The 12,384-nt window shown below is 45.2% G+C and overlaps 13 non-coding genes across 13 annotated transcripts; 7 read left to right on the plus strand and 6 right to left on the minus strand.

Moving 5' to 3' along the window:
* Window positions 1-535: 535 nt before the first annotated feature.
* Window positions 536-642, plus strand: LOC144764797 (U6 spliceosomal RNA). The gene has a single exon (XR_013596827.1). It is a non-coding gene; the product is annotated as a U6 spliceosomal RNA (small nuclear RNA).
* A 1,013-nt stretch (window positions 643-1,655) lies between these two features.
* Window positions 1,656-1,728, minus strand: TRNAR-ACG (transfer RNA arginine (anticodon ACG)). Its single transcript has one exon. It is a non-coding gene; the product is annotated as a tRNA-Arg (tRNA).
* A 717-nt stretch (window positions 1,729-2,445) lies between these two features.
* LOC144764798 (U6 spliceosomal RNA) lies at window positions 2,446-2,552 on the plus strand. Its single transcript, XR_013596828.1, has one exon. It is a non-coding gene; the product is annotated as a U6 spliceosomal RNA (small nuclear RNA).
* Window positions 2,553-3,579: 1,027 nt separating this feature from the next.
* Window positions 3,580-3,652, minus strand: TRNAR-ACG (transfer RNA arginine (anticodon ACG)). Its single transcript has one exon. It is a non-coding gene; the product is annotated as a tRNA-Arg (tRNA).
* Window positions 3,653-4,370: 718 nt separating this feature from the next.
* On the plus strand, window positions 4,371-4,477 carry LOC144764887 (U6 spliceosomal RNA). Its single transcript, XR_013596913.1, has one exon. It is a non-coding gene; the product is annotated as a U6 spliceosomal RNA (small nuclear RNA).
* A 1,023-nt stretch (window positions 4,478-5,500) lies between these two features.
* TRNAR-ACG (transfer RNA arginine (anticodon ACG)) lies at window positions 5,501-5,573 on the minus strand. Its single transcript has one exon. It is a non-coding gene; the product is annotated as a tRNA-Arg (tRNA).
* Window positions 5,574-6,310: 737 nt separating this feature from the next.
* Window positions 6,311-6,417, plus strand: LOC144765199 (U6 spliceosomal RNA). Its single transcript, XR_013597207.1, has one exon. It is a non-coding gene; the product is annotated as a U6 spliceosomal RNA (small nuclear RNA).
* Window positions 6,418-7,430: 1,013 nt separating this feature from the next.
* Window positions 7,431-7,503, minus strand: TRNAR-ACG (transfer RNA arginine (anticodon ACG)). The gene has a single exon. It is a non-coding gene; the product is annotated as a tRNA-Arg (tRNA).
* Window positions 7,504-8,233: 730 nt separating this feature from the next.
* LOC144764595 (U6 spliceosomal RNA) lies at window positions 8,234-8,340 on the plus strand. Its single transcript, XR_013596646.1, has one exon. It is a non-coding gene; the product is annotated as a U6 spliceosomal RNA (small nuclear RNA).
* A 1,014-nt stretch (window positions 8,341-9,354) lies between these two features.
* Window positions 9,355-9,427, minus strand: TRNAR-ACG (transfer RNA arginine (anticodon ACG)). Its single transcript has one exon. It is a non-coding gene; the product is annotated as a tRNA-Arg (tRNA).
* A 722-nt stretch (window positions 9,428-10,149) lies between these two features.
* Window positions 10,150-10,256, plus strand: LOC144764596 (U6 spliceosomal RNA). Its single transcript, XR_013596647.1, has one exon. It is a non-coding gene; the product is annotated as a U6 spliceosomal RNA (small nuclear RNA).
* A 1,015-nt stretch (window positions 10,257-11,271) lies between these two features.
* On the minus strand, window positions 11,272-11,344 carry TRNAR-ACG (transfer RNA arginine (anticodon ACG)). The gene has a single exon. It is a non-coding gene; the product is annotated as a tRNA-Arg (tRNA).
* A 724-nt stretch (window positions 11,345-12,068) lies between these two features.
* Window positions 12,069-12,175, plus strand: LOC144765028 (U6 spliceosomal RNA). The gene has a single exon (XR_013597045.1). It is a non-coding gene; the product is annotated as a U6 spliceosomal RNA (small nuclear RNA).
* Window positions 12,176-12,384: the final 209 nt, after the last annotated feature.

Below are 12,384 nucleotides of genomic sequence, written 5' to 3' on the forward strand. Positions count from 1 at the left end.
TCCAAGAAAATCTTTTAGATCACGCTCAGTTTCTTAAATAGTCTGCGTTAACATAATCAGCTCCAGGTCTGTGTGGGGCTGAGCTTGTGAACTCCTTAGTAAGTAGGCCGGTACAACAAAAAGGAGTTTAATATTACAATACGGGTTAAAATTCAGACACCTTGTCGTAGGCTCACCTTGTCCAGGGACCCAAGCATGCTGCCTTTCCACACTCAGAGCACTTCACCTAACCTACTGTGCAGCTGTTTCGCCTTTAATATCAAAGTTCCACAGGCAGCGTGATGTCACAATGCTCCTTGTCTGTAGCCCAAACCATGAGCCTTTGCAACCCTGGCATGATCTACATACTTACGGTGTGTGAAGTCTTGGACCACGAATGCAGTGAAGAATAATGGAATGCTACTCTTCATACATTTTTGCCCATTGGCTCAGATTTGAATGCTTACTGGCCATCTGAGCATCTCTGCCAGGCCACCCTATGTCTAGAGACTGTAGATTTAGAGAGTTTATAAACGTGTCAGTTCATCAATAAAGTGTGCTCGCTTCGGCAGCACATATACTAAAATTGAAACGATACAGAGAAGATTAGCATGGCCCCTGCGCAAGGATGACACGCAAATTTGTGAAGCGTTCCATATTTTTAACAGCTTTTAGGAGAGAAATCTTCTTTGTTTTCAAGACTAATTGAAATATTAAAGCAGGTTCCAGTCCTGTGTCATGTAATATGTATTTTTAAATTGTCTCTCCTCAACATTTTTAATGTATTTGCCTTGCAGTAAAGAAGGTGCGCTCTATGTCCAGCAGCATTTAGCAAGGAAGCCTGCAGGACTTCTGGGACTTTTCTTTCTCTTTTTCAGCCTCCCTGTCATTATTCTTCACCACCTCCAAATCTATACTGCTGCCAGTGATGAGTTGCTTTGTGGGAAGCAGGATAAAGAGAAGGGCAGGGCCTATGCAAATGATGGCCTCAGGGATGCCTGGGAGTCCCTTTTCAGCAGTACTGTTAAAATCTGCCTTGCAACCAGATTGGTCGGGTATGCTGAAAAACACCATGCCAGATTGGGCACCAGGTCTCTAGGCGCTTGGAGGACATATTGGGTCTACATCCCTCAGTTTCTGAGGTCCAAGAAATGTTCACCCTCCACCCTAATAGAGAGATCGTGGCCGATCGTGGCTGAGAGGGGAAGAAGGTAGCAGGGCAAGATGCTCATGGTTCTTCTCTAATAATGGACCAACTTCCTCTCTCTCCTTAACTGTGGTTCTGCCTGGCTACTGGGGCTACCAGTTGTAAGCCTGCAACCCACAAGGAGTTGGTTTGTCCCTCTCACAAATGTAAATGGGTAAGCATTCAATTGCACAAAGCTGCCTGCGTCCACAGACCCTCGCGCACACACACTTTTGTCAACAAGCTTTTTTATGTAGTTAAGAGAATCAGGGACCCAAGTTGAAATACAAAAGCAGCACACCACGTGACGGCCGTCACGTAGAGTCCAGCAGCAAATGGGAAACGTTTAACTAGCCGTGGTCCTAATACTGCAGCTCTACCGTGGAACAACTGCTGGATGAGCCCTGCTGGAGAATATTGAACCTACAACAAGTCTGAGGTAAATAAGAATACCACAGGAACATAATGAAAAAGAGACTTACAACCCTTCCGAGCCAGATAGGAGTCGAACCTACAATCTTCTGGTCCGTAGTCAGACGCGTTATCCATTGCGCCACTGGCCCTATGTATTCACACCCATCTTTTTGTCCTTAAGAGGGCTAGAAAGTGTGTGTGTGTGTGTGTGTGTGAAGGCACAAGGAAACCCATCTGACCTCCTGAAAGTCTGTTCTGTGAGGTTTTCCTAAGTTGTACAAAGGACTTTAGGAGAAGGAAGGACCTAAAAGTTAGGCAAAATGGTCCTAGATCCAAGAAAATCTTTTAGATCACGCTCAGTTTCTTAAATAGTCTGCGTTAACATAATCAGCTCCAGGTCTGTGTGGGGCTGAGCTTGTGAACTCCTTAGTAAGTAGGCCGGTACAACAAAAAGGAGTTTAATATTACAATACGGGTTAAAATTCAGACACCTTGTCGTAGGCTCACCTTGTCCAGGGACCCAAGCATGCTGCCTTTCCACACTCAGAGCACTTCACCTAACCTACTGTGCAGCTGTTTCGCCTTTAATATCAAAGTTCCACAGGCAGCGTGATGTCACAATGCTCCTTGTCTGTAGCCCAAACCATGAGCCTTTGCAACCCTGGCATGATCTACATACTTACGGTGTGTGAAGTCTTGGACCACGAATGCAGTGAAGAATAATGGAATGCTACTCTTCATACATTTTTGCCCATTGGCTCAGATTTGAATGCTTACTGGCCATCTGAGCATCTCTGCCAGGCCACCCTATGTCTAGAGACTGTAGATTTAGAGAGTTTATAAACGTGTCAGTTCATCAATAAAGTGTGCTCGCTTCGGCAGCACATATACTAAAATTGAAACGATACAGAGAAGATTAGCATGGCCCCTGCGCAAGGATGACACGCAAATTTGTGAAGCGTTCCATATTTTTAACAGCTTTTAGGAGAGAAATCTTCTTTGTTTTCAAGACTAATTGAAATATTAAAGCAGGTTCCAGTCCTGTGTCATGTAATATGTATTTTTAAATTGTCTCTCCTCAACATTTTTAATGTATTTGCCTTGCAGTAAAGAAGGTGCGCTCTATGTCCAGCAGCATTTAGCAAGGAAGCCTGCAGGACTTCTGGGACTTTTCTTTCTCTTTTTCAGCCTCCCTGTCATTATTCTTCACCACCTCCAAATCTATACTGCTGCCAGTGATGAGTTGCTTTGTGGGAAGCAGGATAAAGAGAAGGGCAGGGCCTATGCAAATGATGGCCTCAGGGATGCCTGGGAGTCCCTTTTCAGCAGTACTGTTAAAATCTGCCTTGCAACCAGATTGGTCGGGTATGCTGAAAAACACCATGCCAGATTGGGCACCAGGTCTCTAGGCGCTTGGAGGACATATTGGGTCTACATCCCTCAGTTTCTGAGGTCCAAGAAATGTTCACCCTCCACCCTAATAGAGAGGTCTTGGCCGATCGTGGCCGATCGTGGCTGAGAGGGGAAGAAGGTAGCAGGGCAAGATGCTCATGGTTCTTCTCTAATAATGGACCAACTTCCTCTCTCTCTCCTTAACTGTGGTTCTGCCTGGCTACTGGGGCTACCAGTTGTAAGCCTGCAGCCCACAAGGAGTTGGTTTGTCCCTCTCACAAATGTAAATGGGTAAGCATTCAATTGCACACACCTGCCTGCGTCCACAGACCCTCGCGCGCACACACACTTTTGTCAACAAGCTTTTTTATGTAGTTAAGAGAATCAGGGACCCATGTTGAAATACAAAAGCAGCACACCACGTGACGGCCGTCACGTAGAGTCCAGCAGCAAATGGGAAACGTTTAATTAGCCGTGGTCCTAATACTGCAGCTCTACCGTGGAACAACTGCTGGATGAGCCCTGCTGGAGAATATTGAACCTACAACAAGTCTGAGGTAAATAAGAATACCACAGGAACATAATGAAAAAGAGACTTACAACCCTTCCGAGCCAGATAGGAGTCGAACCTACAATCTTCTGATCCGTAGTCAGACGCGTTATCCATTGCGCCACTGGCCCTATGTATTCACACCCATCTTTTTGTCCTTAAGAGGGCTAGAAAGTGTGTGTGTGTGTGTGTGTGTGAAGGCACAAGGAAACCCATCTGACCTCCTGAAAGTCTGTTCTGTGAGGTTTTCCTAAGTTGTACAAAGGACTTTAGGAGAAGGAAGGACCTAAAAGTTAGGCAAAATGGTCCTAGATCCAAGAAAATCTTTTAGATCACGCTCAGTTTCTTAAATAGTCTGCGTTAACATAATAAGCTCCAGGTCTGTGTGGGGCTGAGCTTGTGAACTCCTTAGTAAGTAGGCGGGTACAACAAAAAGGAGTTTAATATTACAATACGGGTTAAAATTCAGACACCTTGTCGTAGGCTCACCTTGTCCAGGGTCCCAAGCATGCTGCCTTTCCACACTCAGAGCACTTCACCTAACCTACTGTGCAGCTGTTTCGCCTTTAATATCAAAGTTTCACAGGCAGCGTGATGTCACAATGCTCCTTGTCTGTAGCCCAAACCATGAGCCTTTGCAACCCTGGCATAATCTACATACTTACGGTGTGTGAAGTCTTGGACCACGAATGCAGTGAAGAATAATGGATTGCTACTCTTCATACATTTTTGCCCATTGGCCCAGATTTGAATGCTTACTGGCCATCTGAGCATCTCTGCCAGGCCACCCTATGTCTAGAGACTGTAGATTTAGAGAGTTTATAAACATTGTCAGTTCATCAATAAAGTGTGCTCGCTTCTGCAGCACATATACTAAAATTGGAACGATACAGAGAAGATTAGCATGGCCCCTGCGCAAGGATGACACGCAAATTCGTGAAGCGTTCCATATTTTTAACAGCTTTTAGGAGAGAAATCTTCTTTGTTTTCAAGACTAATTGAAATAATAAAGCAGGTTCCAGTCCTGTGTCATGTAATATGTATTTTTAAATTGTCTCTCCTCAACATTTTGAATGTATTTGCCTTGCAGTAAAGAAGGTGCGCTCTATGTCCAGCAGCATTTAGCAAGGAAGCCTGCAGGACTTCTGGGACTTTTCTTTCTCTTTTTCAGCCTCCCTGTCATTATTCTTCACCACCTCCAAATCTATACTGCTGCCAGTGATGAGTTGCTTTGTAGGAAGCAGGATAAAGAGAAGGGCAGGGCCTATGCAAATGATGGCCTCAGGGATGCCTGGGAGTCCCTTTTCAGCAGTACTGTTAAAATCTGCCTTGCAACCAGATTGGTTGGGTATACTGAAAAACACCATGCCAGATTGGTCACCAGGTCTCTAGGCGCTTGGAGGACATATTGGGTCTACATCCCTCAGTTTCTGAGGTCCAAGAAATGTTCACCCTCCACCCTAATAGAGAGGTCTTGGCCGATCGTGGCCGATCGTGGCTGAGAGGGGAAGAAGGTAGCAGGGCAAGATGCTCATGGTTCTTCTCTAATAATGGACCAACTTCCTCTCTCTCCTTAACTGTGGTTCTGCCTGGCTACTGGGGCTACCAGTTGTAAGCCTGCAGCCCACAAGGAGTTGGTTTGTCCCTCTCACAAATGTAAATGGGTAAGCATTCAATTGCACACACCTGCCTGCGTCCACAGACCCTCGCGCACACACACTTTTGTCAACAAGCTTTTTTATGTAGTTAAGAGAATCAGGGACCCATGTTGAAATACAAAAGCAGCACACCACGTGACGGCCGTCACGTAGAGTCCAGCAGCAAATGGGAAACGTTTAACTAGCCGTGGTCCTAATACTGCAGCTCTACCGTGGAACAACTGCTGGATGAGCCCTGCTGGAGAATATTGAACCTATAACAAGTCTGAGGTAAATAAGAATACCACAGGAACATAATGAAAAAGAGACCCACAACCCTTCCGAGCCAGACAGGAGTCGAACCTACAATCTTCTGATCCGTAGTCAGACGCGTTATCCATTGCACCACTGGCCCTATGTGTTCACACCCATCTTTTTGTCCTTAAGAAGGCTAGAAAGCGTGTGTGTGTGTGTGTGTGTGTGTGTGTGTGTGTGTGTGTGAAGGCACAAGGAAACCCATCTGACCTCCTGAAAGTCTGTTCTGTGAGGTTTTCCTAAGTTGTACAAAGGACTTTAGGAGAAGGAAGGACCTAAAAGCTAGGCAAAATGGTCCTAGATCCAAGAAAATCTTTAAATCAGGCTCAGTTTCTTAAATAGTCTGCGTTAACATAATCAGCTCCAGGTCTGTGTGGGGCTGAGCTTGTGAACTCCTTAGTAAGTAGGCGGGTACAACAAAAAGGAGTTTAATATTACAATACGGGTTAAAATTCAGACACCTTGTCGTAGGCTCACCTTGTCCAGGGACCCAAGCATGCTGCCTTTCCACACTCAGAGCACTTCACCTAACCTACTGTGCAGCTGTTTCGCCTTTAATATCAAAGTTCCACAGGCAGCGTGATGTCACAATGCTCCTTGTCTGTAGCCCAAACCATGAGCCTTTGCAACCCTGGCATAATCTACATACTTACGGTGTGTGAAGTCTTGGACCACGAATGCAGTGAAGAATAATGGATTGCTACTCTTCATACATTTTTGCCCATTGGCTCAGATTTGAATGCTTACTGGCCATCTGAGCATCTCTGCCAGGCCACCCTATGTCTAGAGACTGTAGATTTAGAGAGTTTATAAACATTGTCAGTTCATCAATAAAGTGTGCTCGCTTCGGCAGCACATATACTAAAATTGGAACGATACAGAGAAGATTATCATGGCCCCTGCGCAAGGATGACACGCAAATTCGTGAAGCGTTCCATATTTTTAACAGCTTTTAGGAGAGAAATCTTCTTTGTTTTCAAGACTAATTGAAATATTAAAGCAGGTTCCAGTCCTGTGTCATGTAATATGTATTTTTAAATTGTCTCTCCTCAACATTTTTAATGTATTTGCCTTGCAGTAAAGAAGGTGCGCTCTATGTCCAGCAGCATTTAGCAAGGAAGCCTGCAGGACTTCTGGGACTTTTCTTTCTCTTTTTCAGCCTCCCTGTCATTATTCTTCACCACCTCCAAATCTATACTGCTGCCAGTGATGAGTTGCTTTGTGGGAAGCAGGATAAAGAGAAGGGCAGGGCCTATGCAAATGATGGCCTCAGGGATGCCTGGGAGTCCCTTTTCAGCAGTACTGTTAAAATCTGCCTTGCAACCAGATTGGTCAGGTATGCTGAAAAACATCATGCCAGATTGGTCACCAGGTCTCTAGGCGCTTGGAGGACATATTGGGTCTACATCCCTCAGTTTCTGATGTCCAAGAAATGTTCACCCTCCACCCTAATAGAGAGGTCTTGGCCGATCGTGGCTGAGAGGGGAAGAAGGTAGCAGGGCAAGATGCTCATGGTTCTTCTCTAATAATGGACCAACTTCCTCTCTCTCCTTAACTGTGGTTCTGCCTGGCTACTGGGGCTACCAGTTGTAAGCCTGCAGCCCACAAGGAGTTGGTTTGTCCCTCTCACAAATGTAAATGGGTAAGCATTCAATTGCACACACCTGCCTGCGTCCACAGACCCTCGCGCACACACACTTTTGTCAACAAGCTTTTTTATGTAGTTAAGAGAATCAGGGACCCATGTTGAAATACAAAAGCAGCACACCACGTGACGGCCGTCACGTAGAGTCAAGCAGCAAATGGGAAACGTTTAACTAGCCGTGGTCCTAATACTGCAGCTCTACCGTGGAACAACTGCTGGATGAGCCCTGCTGGAGAATATTGAACCTATAACAAGTCTGAGGTAAATAAGAATACCACAGGAACATAATGAAAAAGAGACCCACAACCCTTCCGAGCCAGATAGGAGTCGAACCTACAATCTTCTGATCCGTAGTCAGACGCGTTATCCATTGCGCCACTGGCCCTATGTGTTCACACCCATCTTTTTGTCCTTAAGAAGGCTAGAAAGCGTGTGTGTGTGTGTGTGTGTGTGTGTGTGTGTGAAGGCACAAGGAAACCCATCTGACCTCCTGAAAGTCTGTTCTGTGAGGTTTTCCTAAGTTGTACAAAGGACTTTAGGAGAAGGAAGGACCTAAAAGCTAGGCAAAATGGTCCTAGATCCAAGAAAATCTTTTAGATCAGGCTCAGTTTCTTAAATAGTCTGCGTTAACATAATCAGCTCCAGGTCTGTGTGGGGCTGAGCTTGTGAACTCCTTAGTAAGTAGGCGGGTACAACAAAAAGGAGTTTAATATTACAATACGGGTTAAAATTCTGATACCTTGTCGTAGGCTCACCTTGTCCAGGGACCCAAGCATGCTGCCTTTCCACACTCAGAGCACTTCACCTAACCTACTGTGCAGCTGTTTCGCCTTTATTATCAAAGTTCCACAGGCAGCGTGATGTCACAGTGCTCCTTGTCTGTAGCCCAAACCATGAGCCTTTGCAACCCTGGCATAATCTACATACTTACGGTGTGTGAAGTCTTGGACCACGAATGCAGTGAAGAATAATGGATTGCTACTCTTCATACATTTTTGCCCATTGGCTCAGATTTGAATGCTTACTGGCCACCTGAGCATCTCTGCCAGGCCACCCTATGTCTAGAGACTGTAGATTTAGAGAGTTTATAAACATTGTCAGTTCATCAATAAAGTGTGCTCGCTTCGGCAGCACATATACTAAAATTGGAACGATACAGAGAAGATTAGCATGGCCCCTGCGCAAGGATGACACGCAAATTCGTGAAGCGTTCCATATTTTTAACAGCTTTTAGGAGAGAAATCTTCTTTGTTTTCAAGACTAATTGAAATAATAAAGCAGGTTCCAGTCCTGTGTCATGTAATATGTATTTTTAAATTGTCTCTCCTGAACATTTTTAATGTATTTGCCTTGCAGTAAAGAAGGTGCGCTCTATGTCCAGCAGCATTTAGCAAGGAAGCCTGCAGGACTTCTGGGACTTTTCTTTCTCTTTTTCAGCCTCCCTGTCATTATTCTTCACCACCTCCAAATCTATACTGCTGCCAGTGATGAGTTGCTTTGTGGGAAGCAGGATAAAGAGAAGGGCAGGGCCTATGCAAATGATGGCCTCAGGGATGCCTGGGAGTCCCTTTTCAGCAGTACTGTTAAAATCTGCCTTGCAACCAGATTGGTCAGGTATGCTGAAAAACACCATGCCAGATTGGTCACCAGGTGTCTAGGCGCTTGGAGGACATATTGGGTCTACATCCCTCAGTTTCTGAGGTCCAAGAAATGTTCACCCTCCACCCTAATAGAGAGGTCTTGGCCGATCGTGGCTGAGAGGGGAAGAAGGTAGCAGGGCAAGTGCTCATGGTTCTTCTCTAATAATGGACCAACTTCCTCTCTCTCCTTAACTGTGGTTCTGCCTGGCTACTGGGGCTACCAGTTGTAAGCCTGCAGCCCACAAGGAGTTGGTTTGTCCCTCTCACAAATGTAAATGGGTAAGCATTCAATTGCACACACCTGCCTGCGTCCACAGACCCTCGCGCGCACACACACTTTTGTCAACAAGCTTTTTTATGTAGTTAAGAGAATCAGGGACCCATGTTGAAATACAAAAGCAGCACACCATGTGACGGCCGTCATGTAGAGTCCAGCAGCAAATGGGAAACGTTTAACTAGCCGTGGTCCTATTACTGCAGCTCTACCGTGGAACAACTGCTGGATGAGTCCTGCTGGAGAATATTGAACCTACATTAAGTCTGAGGTAAATAAGAATACCACAGGAACATAATGAAAAAGAGACCTACAACCCTTCCGAGCCAGATAGGAGTCGAACCTACAATCTTCTGATCCGTAGTCAGACGCGTTATCCATTGCACCACTGGCCCTATGTATTTGCACCTATCTTGTTGTCCTTAAGAGGGCTAGAAAGCGTGTGTGTGTGTGTGTGTGTGTGTGAAGGCACAAGGAAACCCATCTGACCACCTGAAAGTCTGTTCTATGAGGTTTTCCTAAGTTGTAGAAAGGACTTTAGGAGAAGGAAGGACCTAAAAGCTAGGCAAAATGGTCCTAGATCCAAGAAAATCTTTTAGATCAGGCTCAGTTTCTTAAATACTCTGGGTTAACATAATCAGCTCCAGGTCTGTGTGGGGCTGAGCTTGTGAACTCCTTAGTAAGTAGGCGGGTACAACAAAAGGGAGTTTAATATTACAATAGGGGTTAAAATTCAGACACCTTGTCGTAGGCTCACCTTGTCCAGGGACCCAAGCATGCTGCCTTTCCACACTCAGAGCACTTCACCTAACCTACTGTGCAGCTGTTTCGCCTTTAATATCAAAGTTCCACAGGCAGCGTGATGTCACAATGCTCCTTGTCTGTAGCCCAAACCATGAGCCTTTGCAACCCTGGCATAATCTACATACTTACGGTGTGTGAAGTCTTGGACCATGAATGCAGTGAAGAATAATGGATTGCTACTCTTCATACATTTTTGCCCATTGGCTCAGATTTGAATGCTTACTGGCCATCTGAGCATCTCTGCCAGGCCACCCTATGTCTAGAGACTGTGGATTTAGAGAGTTTATAAACATTGTCAGTTCATCAATACAGTGTGCTCGCTTCGGCAGCACATATACTAAAATTGGAACGATACAGAGAAGATTAGCATGGCCCCTGCGCAAGGATGACACGCAAATTCGTGAAGCGTTCCATATTTTTAACAGCTTTTAGGAGAGAAATCTTCTTTGTTTTCAAGACTTATTGAAATAATAAAGCAGGTTCCAGTCCTGTGTCATGTAATATGTATTTTTAAATTGTCTCTCCTCAACATTTTTAATGTATTTGCCTTGCAGTAAAGAAGGTGCGCTCTATGTCCAGCAGCATTTTACAAGGAAGCCTGCTGGACTTCTGGGACTTTTCTTTCTCTTTTTCAGCCTCCCTGTCATTATTCTTCACCACCTCCAAATCTATACTGCTGCTAGTGATGAGTTGCTTTGTGGGAAGCAGGATAAAGAGAAGGGCAGGGCCTATGCAAATGATGGCCTCAGGGATGCCTGGGAGTCCCTTTTCAGCAGTACTGTTAAAATCTGCCTTGCAACCAGATTGGTCGGGTATGCTGAAAAACACCACGCCAGATTGGGCACCAGGTCTCTAGGCGCTTGGAGGACATATTGGGTCTACATCCCTAAGTTTCTGAGGTCCAAGAAATGTTCACCCTCCGCCCTAATAGAGAGGTCTTGGCCGATCGTGGCTGAGAGGGGAAGAAGGTAGCAGGGCAAGATGCTCATGGTTCTTCTCTAATAATGGACCAACTTCCTCTCTCTCCTTAACTGTGGTTCTGCCTGGCTACTGGGGCTACCAGTTGTAAGCCTGCAGCCCACAAGGAGTTGGTTTGTCCCTCTCACAAATGTAAATGGGTAAGCATTCAATTGCACACACCTGCCTGCGTCCACAGACCCTCGCGCGCACACACACTTTTGTCAACAAGCTTTTTTATGTAGTTAAGAGAATCAGGGACCCATGTTGAAATACAAAAGCAGCACACCACGTGACGGCCGTCATGTAGAGTCCAGCAGCAAATGGGAAACGTTTAACTAGCCGTGGTCCTATTACTGCAGCTCTACCGTGGAACAACTGCTGGATGAGTCCTGCTGGAGAATATTGAACCTACATTAAGTCTGAGGTAAATAAGAATACCACAGGAACATAATGAAAAAGAGACCTACAACCCTTCCGAGCCAGATAGGAGTCGAACCTACAATCTTCTGATCCGTAGTCAGACGCGTTATCCATTGCGCCACTGGCCCTATGTATTTGCACCTATCTTGTTGTCCTTAAGAGGGCTAGAAAGCGTGTGTGTGTGTGTGTGTGTGTGTGTGAAGGCACAAGGAAACCCATCTGACCACCTGAAAGTCTGTTCTATGAGGTTTTCCTAAGTTGTACAAAGGACTTTAGGAGAAGGAAGGACCTAAAAGCTAGGCAAAATGGTCCTAGATCCAAGAAAATCTTTTAGATCAGGCTCAGTTTCTTAAATACTCTGGGTTAACATAATCAGCTCCAGGTCTGTGTGGGGCTGAGCTTGTGAACTCCTTAGTAAGTAGGCGGGTACAACAAAAGGGAGTTTAATATTACAATAGGGGTTAAAATTCAGACACCTTGTCGTAGGCTCACCTTGTCCAGGGACCCAAGCATGCTGCCTTTCCACACTCAGAGCACTTCACCTAACCTACTGTGCAGCTGTTTCGCCTTTAATATCAACGTTCCACAGGCAGCGTGATGTCACAATGCTCCTTGTCTGTAGCCCAAACCATGAGCCTTTGCAACCCTGGCATAATCTACATACTTACGGTGTGTGAAGTCTTGGACCATGAATGCAGTGAAGAATAATGGATTGCTACTCTTCATACATTTTTGCCCATTGGCTCAGATTTGAATGCTTACTGGCCATCTGAGCATCTCTGCCAGGCCACCCTATGTCTAGAGACTGTGGATTTAGAGAGTTTATAAACATTGTCAGTTCATCAATAAAGTGTGCTCGCTTCAGCAGCACATATACTAAAATTGGAACGATACAGAGAAGATTAGCATAGCCCCTGCGCAAGGATGACACGCAAATTCGTGAAGCGTTCCATATTTTTAACAGCTTTTAGGAGAGAAATCTTCTTTGTTTTCAAGACTTATTGAAATAATAAAGCAGGTTCCAGTCCTGTGTCATGTAATATGTATTTTTAAATTGTCTCTCCTCAACATTTTTAATGTATTTGCCTTGCAGTAAAGAAGGTGCGCTCTATGTCCAGCAGCATTTTACAAGGAAGCCTGCTGGACTTCTGGGACTTTTCTTTCTCTT

Source organism: Lissotriton helveticus, chromosome 6 (assembly GCF_964261635.1).
Source record: "Lissotriton helveticus chromosome 6, aLisHel1.1, whole genome shotgun sequence".
Lineage (NCBI taxonomy): Eukaryota > Metazoa > Chordata > Amphibia > Caudata > Salamandridae > Lissotriton > Lissotriton helveticus.